Here is an 18,630-nt window from a genome sequence, read left to right on the forward strand (position 1 = left end):
GCGGCTTCATTTCCCTCTTCCGATGTGGCTAATCTACATGCCTCCGTCGAAGGAGGCATGGAGTCTGGACACAGCCCCATGCAAATGAGTCCCTCATTAGCATTGTTTTGGCCAAGAACTCGTAGTGTAGACGTAGCCTAAGTGTTAGCAGTGTAGGGGTAAAGTCTTTGTTTAATAGTGCCCACAACTGTGCTTGTATTTCATAGAAACATACAGAAAGTAGGTCTCTGCCCAAAGGCCTTGATCCTATAATTATCCCCTTCCCCCTAGGGATGGGCCCTTAATAGGTACTAATTCTGAGTTTGCCAAGACTGGGTCATCCATGGAGAAAAAATAGTGAGTGTTCAGCACCCACAACAGCCTCACCGATCAGCTCCTCCTCTCTCTCCCACCACCGCCTGCCAGCTGGTGATCAGCTGATCAGCACTGTGCAGGAGGTGCTGGGGGGAGGAACGGGGCAGAGAAGAGGTGGTGTGGGATTTGTGGAGAAGGGGTAGAATGGGGGCAGGGCCAGGGGAGCAGTAAGGATCGAGCACCTCCTGGGATCTTGCTGTGAACAGGCATTGGTCTCATCTGTAGCAACCCATCTGTGGCAGGCTTGGGCACCCTACAGAAAGGGCTGCTGTAGTGGGGTTGGGAGCCAGGAGCCAGCTGTAGTGTGTGGCTGGGAGCCACGTGGGCTGGAGACAAATATCTGTTTGTCTGTATGAAAATGTTTTTCAGCTTTGCTTTTAAACGTGAATGCATTTATTTTCTATCAATATTTAAATGGATATGACGTGTATCTTCACAGTAAATATAATCCCTTTCTTACACTTTAAAAGAATTGTAGTTAATCAAATCCATTTGTGAGACACAACCCAAAAATGATAGTTGAAAAGTTATACTTTCTGGGCACAAGGCCTCTTTCATATAAGTGAGTGTTTCCTCCGTCCCCAAGGGAACAGAACCAGATCCACTTTTAGTAAGGCTAGCTTCTCAGGAAGTCAATATGATTATATTTATAGCACCCAGATGTCCCAGCTAGAATTGGGGTCCTGTTGTGCCACGCACTATGCATATACAGATGAAGACATGGCCCTAGTTCCCAAGAGAAGAGATTACAATCTAAGGGCTGCATCCTCCCACTGTTGCCCCGGGTGAACTGCTGGAGTCCCACTGAAGTTATTGAAGCTCTAGGTGGGTCCAGTAGTCCATTCTAGCACATTAGAGAGCAGCATCAAGGACTAAGAAGTAACATAAAGGGTGAGAACCTATCAAGCTTTTAAAAAAATCATATAGTAAGCGTTTCTTATCCCCTTGCCTCACCAACTCTGGCTACTCCTGACTGTCTGATGTCTCGTATGCATGGCAGCAGAGGGTTGTCTTGAGCAGACACTTGAAGAATGGGGGGCAGTAGCCTTACCTATTCGTTCAAGAGTTCAAGGAAGAGGAAAAGCAAGGACTGATGAACACATTGAGGTATTTGTGTGAGAAGCTGGACAGACCAGGCTGATATTACTGATAGGATGAAGGAGGTGGCGGTAACACTATAGAACAGGAGTGACCAACCAATTAGAAATGAAGAGCCAACTGGATAGTAGTGCAAAGAGCCACGTATTATATTTATTTTTATGTATCTATAACCCTAAAGCACCCCCAGCCTCCCTGCTCTAACCCAATCCCCCTCCCCTCCCTAGAGCCAGGCAGCTTCAGACCCCCTCTCCTCACTCTAACCCAATGCCCCTTCCCTCTGCCCTCACCAGAGCCGCCATACACTTCTCCCTCCAGCTGCTGGGGCACGTGTGCAAAGCAGCTGTGAACCTGTCCAGGCTTGCGGGTCTGAAAGACAATTGAACATTTCCTTAAAGGCAGGTGCTGCTGCCAACTCCCCAAATCACAGGCATGTTTTTAGAAAAGCCAGACGGCAATTTAACATGGGAAAATGAGGACATGTCTGGGGAAAAATGGGGAAAAATGGACATACGGTAACCCTCATAAGAGCTGCATTTCTCTGAGCAAAGAACCGCAGGTTGGCCACCCCTGCTATAGAAGACAAGAACAAATAAGTGAAGAAGGGCAGAGTTGTGAAGAGTCTTATTGTTCCGGGCAAGAGGCTTGAACTGGATGTGGTGAAACAAGGGAGCCAATGGAGGGATTTAAAATAGTTATATAACAAGATTTATGCAAGTGTAATCTAATTCAAGTCCCCAAATTCTTTCTACTATTGTGCACACTAAAGTAAATCAGTTTAATTTTACATCCATAAATCAGGTTTAAATTCCACTAACCAGTCCACAGTTAATAAGACTGATACCATTTGCTTTTGTCTTTTATCCTTTATTGAGAGATTTATACTTAGTTGTGCTGGTTTCTTTCAAGACCTCTTCCGTATCTTGTTCACTGACTTGCTGGATTTGTCTACTGTAGTGCTGTAAGTCTCTGAGCTATCTGATCCAGCATGGCATTTAAACATGTCCTTAACTTTAACCGCGTGAGTAATCCCTCTGGCTACTGCACTAATAATGTAATATAGGACTCTATTCTGCAATGTGCTGAGTTAGTGTACATCATGCAGAATATTGTAATAGAAAAGGCTCCCTCCTAGAGCATTTAATCATGCAAATAGCTAATTAACATTGCAAGAGCTGTTAACTGGATAAAGTTTGCAGCATGAGTGTTAAAGATAGATGTTGTGTTGCCTGCCCTACAGGGAGCACAATCCATCTGCTGAATTCTCAGTATCCTCAATGGGTGAAATCCTGGCTCCACTTAAGCCAATGAGACTTCAATTAATTTCTCCTACTAATTCAGGAGAACATGGCTGTGTCTACACTGGCACCCTTTTTCGTAAAAGGGATGCTAATGAGACACTTCGGAATTGCAAATTCCGTGGGGGATTTAAATATCCCCTGCGGCATTTGCATGAACATGGCTGCCGCTTTTTTCCGGCTCGGGGTTTTGCCGGAGAAAGGCGCCAGTCTAGACGGGATCTTGCGGAAAATAAGCCCTTTTCTGCAAGATCCCTTATTCCTTGAAAGTAGGAATAAGGGATCTTCCGGAAAAGGGCTTATTTTCCACAAGATCCCGTCTAGACTGGCGCTTTTCTCCAGCAAAACCCCGAGCCGGAAAAAAGCGGCAGCCATGTTCATGCAAATGCCGCGGGGGATATTTAAATCCCCCGCGGAATTTGCAATTCCGAAGTGTCTCATTAGCATCCCTTTTACGGAAAAGGGTGCCAGTGTAGACACAGCCCATAAGTATATGTTTCAGGAATGGAATATAAGTATAAACATTTTCAGCATGTGCAGTATATTTAACTTTTGCCAGGTGGTTTATCATTCTCTTTTTTTACGTTTGTGAGAATGTACAATGCATTTGTATAATTTGTTTAAATTAAAGAGGATACAGATGTTTAGTTCTTCATTTCTTTTCTCTGTAAGCCTGTGCTCCTCTTAAATTGTACTCAAGATTTTTATCATAGGAAAAGGAGAATAGAAAATTTTGTAGGGACTCCCTTATACTTTATTGTCAGCACATCCCTGGGATTTTCAGGATTGGGTCCCTAATGATGGAACACACATCAGTTTGGAAACATACAGATATTTCCAGTGAGATTTTTTTATAGGCAAAAGTTGCTGCTTTGTGGATGCATCAAATATATCCACTACCCAATGTATTTAAAAACTTATTCTTGCAAGAATAATCTCTATATATTCTACAGATCTGTGTGTCTATCTGTCTTTGAGTCAAAAGTTCAAGGACTCTTCTTAAACTACAAGAGCTAGGACCACCAAATTTTGTATACAGCTTCCTCTTATCCTAACTTAAACAAAGGGCAGGGTTTGGTTGTGCTACAAAAAGTGAATAAAATTTGACTGTTTTCCATAACATAGAAAGGGAGGGGCCTGAGCGGAGGGACAGCAAACTTAGGAGACAGCTATACTGCAGAGTGACCACGGGTGGCCACCACACCACCAAGGAAGTGACCAGCTGGAGACAGAGTTTGCCATTTTGCCTTCCACTGGCCCAGGTATGTAGCCCTTCAGCCCCAAACCTCTAGCCCCAGGCCTGAACTTGAGGGTGGGAAACCCCACTACCATTACCCACCCAGGGAGCACAGCCAGGGCCAGGCAGAGCAGCCCCGTCTCGCACCATAGGAGCCACCCACAACCCACACACTCCCAGCAGCACTGGGCCATGCAGTGTGGCCGTGGCCAGCCTGGACTGCTCCCCCTTCCCTGCCCTGGGAGGCTTGAATGTTCCCTTACCCCCAGGAGCCCTGTGCAGCCCCCAGCTGCCCCTCTACAATCCCATCCCTGGGGTGAGCCCCTCCTCTCTGGTCCCAGGTTGGGCCCAGGCAACACTGGGTAAGTCTTCTAGAACAGTATTTCCTAAATAGTGCTCCACGGAACCCCGGGGTTCTACTAAGTGAAAGTAAGGGTTCCGTAAGAAACCGCTCATTTCCTCCCTCCCCCACCCCAGAGCCCATCTTAGGGGCAGGAGAGCTGGGCGGTTGCCCAGGGCCACCATTTTCAAAGGGCCACTGGCCACTGTGGTCTTAGGGGTGGGCCAGCACTTTTTATGTTTTGTTTTGTTTTGGTTGACCAGCTTCCCCCAGCGTTTTTTTTTAAAGGGTTCTGTGGCCAAATATAATTGGGAAACACTGTTCTAGGGTATGTCTATACAGCAGGGCTAAAGTCGAATGAAGCTACGCAATTTGAGCTATGTCAATTCCATAGCTGAAATCAAATTGCTTAATTCGGCTTTTTGGTGTTGTCTACACAGCAGGAAGTCGAAGGAAGAGCACCCTACCTTCTACTTTTCTTACTCCTTGTAAAATGAGGATTACAAGAGCCGGAGAAGAAGTCCTCCAGCTCAACATTTTTTCAGAATAATGACTTGCAGTGTAGACATGCTCTTTGTTATCTTGGAATAACGTTAGTTATTCCAGAATAACGCTGTTCTGTGGACGTAACCCTAGTGCCTATTCCTGCTTCCATTGCTGTCAATGTGAGTTTTACAATGGACTTCAAAGCAGGCATTTAGGTCTCAAGCTGTCTTATAGTTAACTAACTGTATTATTAATACAACTTTTAAAACAGGGTTGGGAATCTTTTTTGGATTGGAGGCCGCTGACCCACAGGAAAATCAGTTGGGCAGGAGTAGTGGGGGCTAGAGTGACAATGAAGGCTCCACAATGCTGGAGGGGCAGCTGCATCCAGGCAAGCCAAGAGACTGCATAAGGCTTCCCCACCCCTGTTTAAAAGAATCATATTTTATAGGGATTATAAAGTTATTTAAAAAAGACTTGCCTGTCACATTTAACAGACAAAGTTTACTTATATTGCACAGTGTCATGGTGCTGGTATCAACTAATAGATGTTGCAATTTTTAAAAAATGTCCATATCAATTTGGCAAAACTCTGTACTCTATCAAAGGTACGAAGCACGGAGTATACAAACTATTACTTTTCAGCACACCATTTCTCTTGAGTTCTTCATTAAATATTGGAAAGTGATTGCCAAATAGAACTACGGAAATGGGAAACAATGCTAAGAGGAAAAGGTCCACACCATAAAGGCATCCGTTTCTTTGCCCTGCCATAAATAAATTCAAGTGTCTTTAAAGGCAAGACTAAATGGCTCCAGGAAATTATCATTAAGGAAAATGCTCCTGCACCCACTGAAAAGTTTTCTCTGACCTAGCCAATAGAGAAGTTATAAGTAATAACCAATAAAAAAAGTTAGCTAGCTTATTATCCCTGTGATCTGAATCCTCTTCACTGTCTGTTCAAACTGCTAATACCCACCGGTTTGACCCTGCTGCTATTAAGGTAAATTACAGAACTTAGATTACCCCCTACACTTCTGCATGATGTTTAGGAAGGCTTTGCAAAACTTTCAGCCCTATAAAGACTGCAAACCCTTTGATTACTGGGAAACTAGAGATAATGCAACAAGTAAAATAAATGCCCTAAAGGTAAAATCCACAATAGGAAAACAAGTTTAGCTGTAACTGTAGCAGCCCTGCTCTGTTATGATGGGAAGGAGAGGAAGCAAGACAGGCCAGGATGAAAAAAATGGTGTGTGTTTGCTGCAGTCAGGATGAGGGAGATAAGCCTGGCCTTCCAGCTGCAGAAAAATTGTATTAAAATCATCATAGTTAATACAAAATACACATTTCTCTGAAACGTGAATGAGTTATTCGTTATCGCTGTAAAACCTGTGCACAACGATGATGTAGTAAAGGAACATGAGGGAATGCACCTTCCTAATAGAAAGACTTGGACAACATCCTGCAATTAGGTCTGCATTGGTGCAGCAATCCAGAGTGCAATCCACTGCATTGGTAATAAAAATCTTCGTTGTTGATTGGTTACTTTTTACTTTTCACTCAGCTAACTGGAAAAGGAGTAAACAACCTCAGAGAGATTGCCCCGTAGGTCTGTAACTTCAAAAACAAGTAGTCGTCCTATGGCACCTTAGCAGCTCATGATTCTATCCATTTCGGTTAGTCTCCAAGGTGCCCCAGGAGACTAACTCGCTTATTTGGAAAGCGACTAATCATTTCTACAGGGCAGGATCAGGGCCCCCAAGACAGAGGGAGGCAGGAGAAAGTCGTGCAGTGACGATCAGACAACCCCTCACCCCTCCTGCTGTTTTGGTGACACTCGCTCCCGCCTCCCCCACACCAGTGCTGGGAGCGCCAGACTCGGCGGGGACCGAGGGCAGGAGGCAGTGAGCCCCGGGGTAGTGACATCTGGCTGCCGCTCTGCGGCACAGCCTGGCCCCGGGCGGTAGAAGTGGCTGGGTGTCACGGGCCAGCCGCTATCGAAACCCCGGCCCGCCCCCTGCTTCCCCGCCCCTGCCGGTGGGCAGAGCCCGGGGCGCGACCCCGCTCCTGCCGTGCCAAGGCCAGCAGCACCGCCGCCGCTGCAACGCGCAGGCTCCGCTCGCCTCCCCCGTCTCTCCCTGGGAGACGCCTGCCCCCGCAGTCCCCTCCCCGCCTTCCTGCCCCGGCTGCGCAGCGCAGCGCAGAGCCGGCGGGAGCAGCAGCTGCAGCCCGAGCTGGGCCCGCTGCGCTATGCCATGGAGTGGCCGGCGTAGCGGCTGCTCGGGGCTCGCCGGCCGCGGGGCCAGGCTGCGGACGAGGCGCTAGCGGGTGAGTGGCGGCGGCGGGGCCCTGCCGGCCGGGGGTGGAGCAGGGCTTTCCCCCGGACCCGTCCCTGCAGCCGTGCGGGTAAAGCGCCGAGCCCCTGCCGGCGCGTCCCGTTACCCACCGCTGCTGGGAGGGACCCGGCACCCGGCGGGGAAGGGCTCCGGGCCACCCCGGGCATACGCCGTCCCTCCCGTTCTCCGGGGAGCGAGCGTGTCAGCCCGGTTAGGTCACTGCGCTGCCAGCGGGGTCTGGAGCCGGCGCCGGAGGCTGCTCCCCTGCCCGAGCTCCCCAGCCCTGTCGCGGGCCAGCGGCTGCGCTCACACGCGGGGAAGGGGGATTCCGCGCTGGCGGGCGCTGCGGTTTCCAAGCGGGTCAGCGTGGGTGGAAATGTGGGGAATGAGCTCCTGGCTCTTCTGGGCGGCTGTTCGGTCCCACGCGGGGGTGGGCTCCGCGGGCGGGGGATGAGTCTGCTGCAGGAATTCTGCCCCTTTCCTTCCCGAATGACAAACCGTTATCACAGAACTCTACAATCATCGGCATTAGAGGGGAAAAACATGTTGGCTGTCCATTGTAAAGGAGCGACTTGAAACGCCTCCTGCTGTCAGCCCCTCCATCTCTGTATGCTGCTGCTGGCAAGCTCAGCCAGTTGCATGGACTTGTGTTTTGCCAACGTTTATTCCTTACTCGAGACTGCATCTGATAGATTGTTTCCATGTTTCTTAAATTCTTGAAAACAGCATGTAAACAAAATACTGAGTAAGGAGCGTATTGAGTATTTGATGAGGATAGAGGAGGTTTCTGAGGAGATTTGGAATATGTATGAATAATTTAGTTCAATTAGTAGTCATTAGGTGGGGAATTCTTAGACATACAGATGCAACGTGACTGGTTCTTAAAGGTTGGATTGTTTATGTTTTTATCAGTAAAGGACTATACACTGTCCTAGATCTGTGCCAGGGACTTTGTGCCCATATTAATTTTAAACTCTCAGTGTTTGGAAAATCATAGAATTTTAGGATTAGAAGGGACTTTGATAGGTCCTCTAGTCTGGTCCCCTGAATGGAGGCAGGGTTAAGTGTTATCTAGACTATCCCTGACAGATGTTTGTCTAACCTGTTCTTAAAAAATTCCAGTGACAGAGATCTCACAACCACCCTAGGTAATTTGTTCCAGTGATTACCTATCCTGACAGTTAAGAAGTTTTTCTTAATGTCTAATCTAAATCTCCTTTGCTGCCATTTAAGCCCATTACTGCTTGTCCTGTCCTCTGTGGCTAAGGAAGACAGTTTATGATCTTCCTCTTTATAACAATTTTTTATGTATTTGTAGACAGTTATGTTCCCTGCAATTTTCTCCTCTCCAAACTAAACAAACCAATTTTTCCCTCTTTCCTTGTAGATTGTTTTTTCGATATATGTAAGCATTTTGTTGATCACTTCTAGACTTTCTTCCATTTGTCCATGTCTTTCCAGAAAAAATGGTACCCAGAACTGGACACACTATTAGCAGTAATAAGTAGAATCGGTTCTCTTGTCCTGTTTACAATACACCTGCTAATACATCTCTCATTTTCTATTTGTGCAATTATTTATTCCTTTCCTTTGTGCAATTGATTATTCCTTTCTGATTGTAATACTTAACTTTCCTTTTGTCCTCATTGAATGCCATCTTATTTATTTCAGCCCATTTCTCCAGGTTGTCATATGTAACACAAAATTATGTATTTCATAACATTTGAAGTGGCTTAGAAGAAATAGAAAGTTATAATATTGTGACTTAATATTCTTCAAGTGTAAGTTAATTTGACTCAGAACCAACAATATCGTACTATATATGCTCACTCCCTCTCCTCTGTCTGAAAGGATTTACAAGCTATAGTAATATATAGGGCTTGATCCCCTTTCTGCTGAAGCTTGTTAACTTCATAGTAAACAGGATTGGACCCATGATGGAGAAATAGTAGTAATTATCTTAGCTTCTTTTGGCACTTGATCTATCAGCCTTTATGCAAAGAATTATCATTCCCACTCTTTTTACAGAGATTTTCAGATTTAAAAACACTTAGTTTTTGGTACCAGAGTATTTAAAAAAACAGTGTCTTAGACTAACGGAATTGGATACGTCCTGACTGCCACTGAAGGTAGGCTGGGTATTATCAAACACAAAACTGCCTAATGTTACCAATTTCAAGTAAAGGAATCTTGATTGGGTCTGTCATCCCAGTTGGAAGTCTCTTCTTCCTCTTTGCCCTTTCTGTAAAATAATACCTTATTTAAATTCTTGTTGTTGTTCTCTCAAATAGAGCTGTCAATGGTTAACTGGTTAATCTGTAAACCTCCCCCTTAACAGCATACCAGTTACATTTACCTGGTGGGAACTAGGGATGTTAAATATTGGTTAATTGAATAGTTGATTAACCTCATGAATTCTTATTGGTTACTCAACTATTCTATAGTCCTCAAGGGTGAGGACAGCAGCCAGTGCACTCCGGCCCCACTCCCAAGGAGTCCCCTGCCCCTCTGCGCTGTTGCCTCTGATACAGAGGTAGCAGTGCATGGTGCCAGGCAAGAGCTGATCCACGAGGGGAGCTAGTTTAAAAACCAGCTCCCCTTGCACCCTGTCTGCCTGTCGCTCTGTGCTGCTGCCTCTGCTACAGAGGCAGTAGTGAGGGATGGCAGCAGCTCCTGTACAGGGGAGGGGTCTGAGCTCCCAGACTCAGCACTAGTAAGAAGTGAGCCATACTGGCTGCCCACCCTACTCCTAATACACTTTAAATCCAGAGCTGCAGCATTGGTAGATCCCGGACTTGACGCAAGCTGGGAATGAGCTGGGCTGCTGGCTAGCCTGCTAAAAAATTTACCTATGGGGAGTAGGGGAATGTGTGTAGTCTATAGTATTAACCTATAAACGTTTGCTTATTGGTTAATCAGTGAATCGACTACACTATTACATCCCTAGTGGGAACTGGAGCTCCACTCACTATAGGCAGGAGTCTGCTCCAGCCCTGCAGGGCCCACTGTGGGCGGTGGCACTCCAGTCCAGCAGCAAGTTGGGGGTCTCCCTGCCTGCCCCATTTAATCTGTTAACTGGTTAAACTTCACGTTTAACGGGTTAACTAATTAAAAGGGGTTTTACATCCCTACTCTTCAAATCTTACAGCTGTGCTGGCCTACTGAATGATCTTGAACAGAACCTCAGATTTTGATGGTTTAGTACCTCGGAGGTAGGTGAAATGTTAAGTCCTGTCACACTCAGTCATTTTTGTCCAGATTTAACCAATCTAATTGAACCAGTCTCCAGTGTTGTTATAATTTATGCTGGACCGCAGGTGTGCATGTTTTTTCAAAGGAAGATTAAGACAATATCTGCCCCAAGGATCTTACAGTATAAGCCATTATTCTGCAAACAGGATATGCATGTGCTTATCTTTACCACCCTGAATTTCAATGGGACTGCTCACAGTAGGAAAGTTAAGTATGTGTATAAGTATCTTCAGGATCAAGGCCTAGCATAAACCAAGAACAAGTGAGATGGTGGGGAAAGGCAGCAGTAAATGTAAAGGGCAAGTCTATGAAATTTCACAGTCTGAATATTATTGACTACAGTCATGGTTGGTGAAGACCATGATAAACCAGATTCAGCTACCTCTGATTATTTAGCTAGAAATGCAACTATTGAGGGAGTATAGGTTTCATACAGAGATCAGATTATTTGAGTTACCTGGCTCTGCTTGTTTCTTGTTGGTTACATGGGTCTTTTGTAAATCCTTCCTTATCACCATTTAATCTTTTCATCGTCTTAGATGAGTCACCTTTGATAAATCTGCATTGCATTATCTCCAGTTTTTAACAGTATCTTTAATCTGATATAGTGACCTGAACTAGACAGTCTGGCTCTTACAAAATAGTGTATGTTGTCTCTTTGCTGATGCACAAGGAAAAGGAGAGATTTCCTCTGGTCCCCCCAGGCGGTGCAGAGCACAAGGAAGCTGTACTGCTACCCTCTTCAAATGGTGTGGAACTGTGACCAAACATTTGGGTGTTTATCTTCTCTAGGTTTTACCTTCTCTTTGCAAGAGCCGTGTAAATATACCCAGGAATGAACTTGCATATTTATTATCATAGAGGAGCTATGGTGACTTTAAAGCAGAAACTAAGGGTTCTGCATATTTGTAGAGGGTCTGTTGTAAAATGAGAACTGCTGCAATAAAGTGAGATCTGTTTTCAGACAGTGTATGGTTTGCATTTCTTATAAGACAGCCTTACTGATGCACAAAGGTATCTGAATATGTAAATCTCTGTATACACTTCTAGATTATGACTCTGTAAATCTGTCAGTAATAGTCCTGTTAGAACATTAACTTGTCTTATTGCAGAGATGACTAATATAATATTGTTTCATACACTTTAACAGGATTTGTATAAAAACAAGACTGTGAAATTTCCCATTAAAAATAAACCAGTGGCTCAATAGATAGTTCTTGTTTTTTTGATGTGGGGTCAAGTTAATGAAATGGTAGTCTTTTATTCTGAATCTGTGATGTAGACTTAAAGTATTGCAAGGTTGATGCAACTGGATTAGGTTTTCATACAGATGACTCAGTAGATGATCTGTTTAGATACATAGGTTTTTTCACTATTGTATCATTTGTATTTGTACTAGGAGATTGATTTCAGATTTCTTAAAAAAAGTGATTGTTAAAATTTGTCCATTTAATTGTTTGGAATTTTTTAAAAGTAGGAATTCCAGGAAATGTATTTTTTTTCATCTTTATACACTCTTATCATTTGCTGTGTTTTAACAAAAAAAAGGGGCTATAGTCAGTTGGGTTTCCAATAACATTATCTTCTAATTTTCAAACTGTTAGCTGTGCCAAAACAGAGCACTAGTCCACATTTCTCCATTTTATACTTTTTCTGGAAGGTTACATAAGATCAAAGGTCCATCTAGCCTTTGTCTTCCTGTCTTCCAATTGTGGCCAATGCCAGATGCCCCAGAGTGAACAGAACAGGTAATCAAGTGATCCCTCTACTGTCATCCAGTTCCAGCCTCTGACAAACAGAGGCTAGGGACATCATTCCTACCCATCCTGGCTAATAAGTATTGATAGACCTAACCCCCCTGAATTTATCTAGGTCTTTCTTGAGCCCTGTTAAAGTTCTGGTCTTCACAACATCGTCTGGCAAGGATTATTGAGAAACAATTCTGTTGCAGGTTTGTCCTATTTTTCTGGCTCATCTTGGTTCAGTCTCTTTCAAAATTTGCTCAGTTATGGCAGTTTTGAGGACTGTACTAGATATGGTGAATCTGTCTTTTTTCTGTTGGAATTGCTTCTCATAAAACCAATTCCAAGCACATTCCATTTTCCTGGCACAATGAAACCCGTACATTGCTTCAAGGCAGTGTTGGGCCCTGCCCAACTGCTAGAAACTGCTAGAAGGCCGCTTGAGAGAACTGCTAGAAGGCCGCTTGAGTTTGTTTACTTAATGGCTCTGCAGCCATGGAGCCTCATGGCTCCCATTGGCTCCTGCTCGCTGCTTGCAGCTAAAGGGAGCTGCAGGAAGTGATGTAGCCCAGTCTGCTGCTTCCTGTGGCTCCCCTTGGCTATAAATGATGAACCACAGCCAAAGGGAGCTACAAGACTCTATGGCTGTGGATTTGGTAAGTAAAGAAACTGGAGTTGAAACGCTGCCTTAAAGTATGGTAAGAGGAAGCTGTATACAGGATTTGGAGGACTTCTTGATCAAACAGACAAACTCTCTAAAATATATAGTAGATTACATCCCCTCAAGAATTGAAGAACCTTTTATTTATGTATTAAGTTTGGAATAGGAATGCTGATTTGCATGGCAAATATAGCCACTCCTTTCTGTGTAGCTGTAGCGTGTTGGGGCATATTTGTCTTTGTTTTCCTTCAACAATCTTGTTATATACTTTCCTCTTAAAAAAATAAAGCTACCTTGAAATAAGCTATGATTGTTTCTTGCATATGTTAACCGTTGCTGTCATATGTTGGAAGGAAGAAATGAGGGCACAGGAAACTTCTTAAAGCAATGCAACAGTGTTTAAAATAACATAAATTAGGCCAGCTGTTCTATGCTATGTATTAACATTGGAGTCTTGGACCTTGAATGTGTTTTGAAGTATGAAGAAGGTGTATTTAAGTACAATAAACTACAAAGAAATACAATTATGAAAATGATGTTGAAAACTTGCTTAGAACTAAGGTGATGTAACTTAGGTGGAACTAAGCGTGGAGTGGACCATCTTTGTTTTGTATTAATACAATTCCTTTTGCAGTCCTGTTCCATAATTGGGGCTCCTAAGTACTACTGTAATACAAATATTAAACAATAAGTAGTACCAGGGCAGAACTAGGTCCTTTGATTTGGTACATTAAATAATGATATGGGAGCATTGATTTATCTCTTTCTTTTTGTACATGCTCCCTATTTGGCCATTCGTTTTTGCTGTGCACTGTGTCGAATGTGTCTGAACTGGGGGATAGTCATACAATGGGAGAATAAAAATGAGCAAAGAAATGTCCAAAATTCCAGTCCAAATGATGGAATTGTGTATGGAATACTTTTGCTCCTGTTGTTTTAATTATAATTGTTTGTGTTGCATTAGTGACTAAAGAAGCCAGTTGACTCAGATATCTCTTCTTTTAGGTGCTTTACAAACAGTCAAAGACCTTACAGTCTATTTAATATTCAACTTGCTCTTCTGCTTGCCTGTTTGTAGGTCAGCAGCCAAACTTCAGGCTCTCACTGCCTGAGCCAAGATTGTCCGCAAAAGGACCCCTGTAAGTTTCTGTTGTGCAGTTTCCTCTTGTTTTTCATTGTTCTCCTTCCCTGTGGAGCACTTGGAAAATTCAGACCCCTGCACTTACAGATCACTGTAGTTCAGCCTGGATTTCAGGGCAAATGCAAGAATTCACGCTTTTGGCAGCAGCTCCAGGGTTGCTTCATGTCAGCCTCCTGTACCAGCCAGTATCTCTAGAAGTCTACTTAGCTGGGGATTCTGATGCATCCCCAGGGGGAACTGGATCTAATCTAAAAATTATTCCTAAGAGTAGGAACTGAGGTAGGAGAATCTCTAGGGCTTGGGACTGTAATATTCTTGAAGAGTCTGCATCCCCCAACCCTCCTCTCTTACTCTCATTGCAGAACTATTGCCTAGGTCAGTGGTTCTCAAACTTGGGGTTGTGACCTAGTACTGGGTCGTGGAATGTCAGGCACTGGGTCTTGTTGCTGCATGGTGATCAAGTGATCAGCAGGGGTGCCAACGCAGGCTACCTGAATGTTTTGGCACCACAGATAGTGCTGCACCCCAGAAGTGCACCCAGCAGCAGGCCCGGCTCCTAGGTGTGGTGGGGAGAGAGTGCACAGAGCTCCCTGTACTGCCTCTCCCAAGAGCACTTGCTTCACACTCCCATAGACCAGGAACCTTCTGCAGGTTGCTTCTCCAGCAAATCATGGTCTGCAGTGCCAGGAGAGGCAGGAAGCCTGTGTTAGCCCCTCTGCTGCATTACTAAGGGTGTGTCTAGACTACTGAGTTTTGTCGACAAAAGTGGACTTTTGTCGACAAAACTATACCAACGTCTACACTACCGCTGAGTTCTGTCGACATAACATCGACAGAACTCAGCAGTTTTGTCGACGCTGGTAAACCTCATTTTACGAGGCATAACACCTTCTGTCGACAGAGTTCTGTCGACAGAAGGTGATATTGCCTGTAGGGTTGCGTCTAGACTACAGGGTTCTGTCGACAAAGCAGTTTGCTTTGTCGACAGAACTCAATGTGTCTGGATGCTCTTTGTTGACAGAAGTTTTGTCGACAGATACTGTCGACAAAACTTCTGTCGACAAAACCAGGTAGTCTAGACGTACCCTAAGTGGGAGCCGCTGACGGCAAGTCTCTCCTGCCCCATTCCTGATCCTCCCTCAAAGCCAAAGCCCGCTTCTACACTCCAAAGCTTTCATCCTCAGCCCTGCCCTGGAGCCTACACTCTAGTCAAATTACGTTGGGTTGCGGGCATCAACACTTTTCTTCAATTGGGTCATAAGGAAAAAAGTTTGAAAACCACTGGCTTAGGTGAGGTCAAGAGGAAATGGTGCAGCAGAGACAGCTCTCTCTTTTTTCCAAAGGTTGGGTGGGATCTGTTGGTGCGTTGGATGTGGTTTTTCTCAAGGATGGGTAGAGGCATGTATTAGGCCTCATTCATAAAATGCACCCCACAGGAGCAGTGAGAATACTATAGCTACCCCCTTCCTCCCCCTTTCTGTTGTAAAATTTGCCTTGAAAGAAAGTTTTCACCACTCTCAACAAAAACCAAGGAGGTGGTTCCACCAAAGAATCTTCCTGACTGGGGTGTTGGGTGTGACTGGGATTTGAACTGCATGTCTCACTTGGAGAAGTTGTTTGTGTTTTGCATTTTAAGAGAGAAAGGGCACAGTTCTTACCTGGAAATCCTCAAGTTCGGGATTCCTTTCCCCTTACAGCAGATGCTAATACCTTCAGCACCAAGCATTGTACCTCTGCATTCCCAGTCATAGGGAGTCTGAAACTGCCACCAGTTAGATAACTAAAGGAGGTTTTTTACTAGATTTTGTGTTCAGTATTATGGTAGGTGTACACTATAAACGTGTGCTAGTACAATAATACTGGTTAGAGGACTGGATATATGGGTGGCGTTTTTTTTAAATGACATTTCTCTACTGGCAAATGCCCTACCATAGAAGCAGCTGCACTGGCAAGAAAAGTGCTATCACCAGTATAGCTTGTTTTATTGATTTGAAAGGGTATAAACTATTGCAGCCTGAATCTCCGCTAGGAGGCATCTACATCTACACTAGTATAAATTGGCCTTTAGGAACTTGTAGTGTGTTCTTACTGTACTAGATAAATGGTAAATGTTTTTGTTTACTTCTCAATTGTAAAGGTTTGTTTGAGATTCTTTATTGTGCTTTAAACCTACACAACTTACTTTTGTCAACACTTGACAAATCATCTGGTGGTATTAGTTAAAACTTGGGTAACTGGGCACACTACAAGTGTGAAATTCTGTGACGTGGTATACAGTCAGAATAATCTGTTTGAACCATTTGGCTTTAAAATAGTTGAATATGGACTTATAAAATGTCTCTTGAATAATAATTGATGTTAAAGTAGCAGAGCAGAAATACTGCTTATGTCTACTGAAATTTAGAAGAAAATTATGTTGCTTTGTATTATCTGGGCTTCCTTTTGACTCTGCTGCTCAAAGGTGGATGGTAATTGCAAGCATCCTTTTTCAGAGAAATTGTTCAAACTAATCTTTTCATGGTACAGTAAAACTCCATTGGTCCGGCATCCAATGCTCTGGCACTCCTGATGGTCCAGCACCATCAGGAACCCGGAAGTGCTCCGGACAGCTAGACAATTGGAGCTGCTCTGCGCCTGGCTTCCCCGATTCAGCCGCTGCTGCAACTGACCAGCAGCTGAATCGGGGAAGCTGGGAGCAGAGCAGCTGGGGTGCTGCTGGGTTGGTCCCGTAGCGCTGCCTCTCGGGGCTATGGGACCAACCCGGCAGCACCCCAGCTGCTCTTGGGGACGCCCAGGACAGAGCAGCTGGAGTGCTGCCAGGTTGGTCTTGCAGTGCCTAGGGGCGGCACTACCGGACCTACCCGGCAGCACCCCAGCTGCTCTGTTGCAGGCGTCCCCGATTCAGCCGCTCCTGAAACTGACCAGCAGCGGCTGAATCGGGGACGCCTGGGGCAGAGCTGGACTACCGGAAGAGAGGACTATGAGGGTCTGAGGTGGCATTCCCCCCCCACCCAAGACCCCTCATAGCCCCCCCTTCCGATAGTCCGGAATATCTGATAATCCGGCACCCTCTGGGTCGTAAAGGTCCCGGATTATCGGAAGTTTACTGTATTTCAGGTTTTGGAGCAGCCTCAAAGCTTGCTGTGAAAAAGATGAAAATTTAACCTTTGAGGTTTTAGAATGACTCTGGGGCTAGAAAAAGAGAGAAGCTTTTAATGTTTTAGTCCTCGAAAGACTTTATTATGTATTGGTGTGTGTTTTTAAAAAAAGACTTGAAATCTTAGTGTTGGATGGTCATCAAGAAACTACTGTGAGGGTTAATTTGCAGGTTTTGAAGGCAACAGCTTTTTACTGTCGTCAAGCATCAAAGCCCTGGTCTACACTAGGGAGTTATTTTGAAACAACGAGCGGAGTGTCCCCAGTACCAAGTCTGTTGTTTTGAAATAGGCAGCCCGTTATTTCAAAACAATAAGTCCTGTTTTCCACAAGGAATAAAGCTTATTTCAAAATATCAACAATGGAGCATCCACACACAACTATTTCAAAATAACTACTCCCGAGAGTCATTCAGAGCATTTATTCTCAGTGCTTTCTGGGGCTCTAAGTTAAGGTAGCACGTCCACATTAAGGAAGCTTGCCTTGGAGTAATTTTGAGGCTTCGCTTTAGTGTGGTTGTGCTGCTTTGAAATTGTTATTTTGGCTGTTATTTCAAAATAAGTTACTTTGAAATAATTTCCTAGTGTAGACATGCCCTAATTGTCCTCAACTTGTCCTCCCCAGCTTTGCACCCACCACAGGAAAATAAAAGCAGAGTTATAGAGAATCCTTGGCGCATAGGGCTCTAGGCATATAAATTGATCTGCTTGAAGCATATCAGTTATTAATATTGCATGAGATTTCAATACTGTATAGAACAGTATTCTCATATCCATATTACAAACAGTTGTCTGATCTTATTTGTAAATTTACCATTTGCTCTCTTCAGTTATTTTACCTCAATACCCTGTTGTACTATAAAGAATATAACACTTCTAAAGCAGGAGGCATTATGTAATAAGGTTGACACTGCTTTGGGCTATGCTTGCTTGCTTCTTTGTTTTATAAACCAGCAGTTGGGGGAAGGGTGGTATGTGTGCTTTCAGATGGGTAAGGATATTGCATATAAATGGTCTGTATTAGAAAATTGCTGATTGCAAACATGACTAGATTTAATTACTGATATTATGTGCACAATAATAGTATTACTGTGTTTCTTTGCTGTGTAATTCATCTTTGATATTTAGAAAGCTTGAGTAGCAGAATTAAGGTTTTAATTTTTATTTTGTTTGACTTCAGAAGGTGGGAGCTGAAAAAAAGGTGGAGTGAGTTCTGTGGGTTTTTATGAACTTGAAAATAACTTTGAACTTGAATGTTTATTTGAAGTACTCATCTCTTGTAGTTCTCTTAAGGTTTTAGAAATGCATTTTCTGATTTTTTTTTTTTTTTTGGCTTCAGTTATTATCTGAAGAGCCCATTCAAACAGGGAAAACTGATTTATGCCCCAAGTCTGCAAAATACATATGTACATGACTAAGTATTTGCATTAATAGGATCTAAATTACTATATTCAAAGAAAGTGCTGTCAGATAAACTGAATTTTATTTTGTTCTCCCAGTTAAACAAATGCTTTTTGTAACAATTAT

The 18,630-nt window shown here is 44.0% G+C and overlaps 1 protein-coding gene across 2 annotated transcripts in view; it reads left to right on the forward strand.

Moving 5' to 3' along the window:
• The first annotated feature begins 6,962 nt into the window (after nucleotides 1-6,962).
• The window catches only part of LIFR (LIF receptor subunit alpha), a 90,917-nt gene continuing 79,249 nt past the window's right edge, over nucleotides 6,963-18,630 (forward strand). The window contains exon 1 of one of the 2 annotated variants that reach the window (XM_075932518.1): nucleotides 6,963-7,144. The gene's annotated coding sequence lies outside the window, so the exon portion shown is untranslated. The remainder of the gene's footprint in view (nucleotides 7,145-18,630) is intronic. The other variant, XM_075932516.1, reaches the window with a different exon arrangement.

This window comes from Pelodiscus sinensis, chromosome 6, assembly GCF_049634645.1.
Source record: "Pelodiscus sinensis isolate JC-2024 chromosome 6, ASM4963464v1, whole genome shotgun sequence".
NCBI classification, from domain to species: Eukaryota; Metazoa; Chordata; order Testudines; family Trionychidae; genus Pelodiscus; species Pelodiscus sinensis.